The sequence below is a fragment of the Mustela lutreola genome, chromosome 4, assembly GCF_030435805.1.
Source record: "Mustela lutreola isolate mMusLut2 chromosome 4, mMusLut2.pri, whole genome shotgun sequence".
NCBI lineage: Eukaryota > Metazoa > Chordata > Mammalia > Carnivora > Mustelidae > Mustela > Mustela lutreola.
The window spans coordinates 82,861,013-82,863,495 of NC_081293.1; positions in this window are offsets into that span (position 1 = coordinate 82,861,013).

The window sequence follows — 2,483 nt, forward strand, 5'->3', positions numbered from 1 at the left end:
TTTCTACAGGCAGGTGACAGCCGGTTTCTCTGATGAGGTGACATTTGAGCAGAAACCCAAAGGAGAAGAGGCCATGCATAGAGACAACAGCGACAACAACAAAACAGGAGTAGGGAAAGGAGCTTACCTTAAACTGCTAAATTACTTAAAAATCTACTATTTAATCTATAAGGGTCATCTTCTCTGCAAATAGAGACAGAACAAAAACAAAACAGAGAACAGGGGTGTAAAGAATATATACCAATAAACTGGGCTGAATATTCTTCAGATTGTTTTAATCAAAAGGTTTTACATAACTGAAATAACTAGACGATGACTCTAAAGCTACTCTGAAGTGTTTTTAAAAATTGTATATATAAATCATTGGGACATACACAAACATTACCACTCAGAGAAGTAGTGGTAATCCAACCAGTAAAATGGTTTATATGTTTCAGGACTACACATAATATAAAAATTACTAATTTTTAAATTATGAAATCCTAAATCCTTATAGGACATCTCTTCCATTTTTATAATATAAACAGCCAATGTTAAAAAATTAGTTAACACTATATTGATGAGAGGTGACTGATACATCATTGCTCTTACCAAGGGATCTCTGGAATGGAGTAGCATTTTTTGTTAAATACCTATAAAAGAAATATATACTGACATTATTTACTATAAGAAATATTCACAGAAATGATTTTTAATTTAAAAATATGTTAATTAAGCACTAAAAATGTTTTATTTTAATAAAAAAATAGGTAAAATGATAAGCTGGCAAGAAGTGACTGTGAGTGTTGAACACTAAGCATAATTAGAATGACAACCGTAGAACAAATTTAAGAGTAAGCAGTGATGTCAATCCTTAACCTAGGTACAACAGCTTGCTTTGATGAAACATTTGTCAATTCTAAATATCCTAACAGGAGTATTTTATTAATTTCCCATTATTCTATCCAGATACCCAAAGAAATTTTTTTCAGATCTCTTAAAAATATTCTTACTGGCGGCAGGTGCAGTGCCTGGGTGCCTCAGTTGGTTAGGCATCTACCTTCAGCTTAGGTCATGATCCCAGGGTCTGTCCTGTGACAGGCTCCATGCTCACCTGGGTGCAGGAGGGGGGTGGAGGTCTGCTCTCTTTCTCCCTCTGCTGCTCCCCCTGCTGTGCCCTCTCTGTCAACTAAAAAAAAAATCTAAAAATAATCCTTGCTGGGGTTGCCTATGTAGCTCAGTTGGTTGAGTGTGTGACTCTTAAAAAAAATTTTTTTTTTAAGATTTTATTTATTTGACAGACAGAAATCACAAGTAGGCAGAAAGGTAGGCAGAGAGAGTGGAAGAAGGCTCCCCATTGAGCAGAGAGCCCGAAACGGGGCTCGATCCCAGAACCCCAGGATCATGACCTGAGACAAAGGCAGAGGCTTTAACCCACTGAGGCACCCAGGTGCCCGAATGTGTGACTCTTGATTGAGGCTCAGGTCATGATCTTTGGGTGGTTAGATCAAGCCCTGAGTCAGGCTTCTTGCTCAGCCCGGAGACTGCTTGAGTTCTCGATTTCCCTCTCCCTTTGCCCCTCCTGGCTGCTCACATTGGATAGATAGATACATACATACATACATCGATAAAATCTTTGAAAAACAAAAAATGTCCTTGCTCAAACCTTATAAGCCATGGTGTTAACATTGCACCTCCTGGCAACCTCTCAATCTGCTGTGCTATTGTAGAAGCTCACTCTAACTTGCTGCACGGCAGACTGGAGGATGAGCACAATTCTACAGATGGATCCCCTAAAACCCTCTAGGAAGCTCTATGACTACTTGAGTGCTTTCCAAGTTCTGAGGAACTCCTGCTGCCTCCAGCCATGCATTCCTGAACCCCCAATTCTTCTCCACCAACTATGACATCAAGGTAAAAAGTGAAGAGAGGCCAAGTGAATGATTTAAGTTTACTCGGCACAGTTCTTGGGAATATTCTCCTTAGATCAAAATTTTTGAGTCACTTCAATTACCTTCTGAAGTAAGAGTCATGGTAGTTACTGCTGAACAGTGCCCTCTCTTCATACTATTCCAGGGGACTCTTGGGAAAAGGCTTGTGGGGAAGTCAAATTAGAGACCTCCCCAATATTGCAAGGTGTCTTTATGTTTGTTGGGACCTCCAGAAAATTCCAATGTGAACATGTTTATATGTTCATAGACCTAAACTGAGTGGCTTGAAATAAAGGTCCATAGGAGATGATGTGTCATGATGGGAAAAATATAGGTATGGGATCCAGTCAGATCTGGGATTGAATCCTGTCTCAGCCTCTTGTTACTGTGTGATCCTGGGCAAGCTACTCTTCTTGAGACTCAGTTTCCCAGGACATGAGATAATACAAAGTTATCAAGGTAACTATAAAAATTAGCAATAATGTAGTTAAGGCACTCAGCACATGGCTAGAACACAAGCTCTCAATAAATGCTATTATGAATAATAAGATCCACTCAGCAATACCCAGTGTA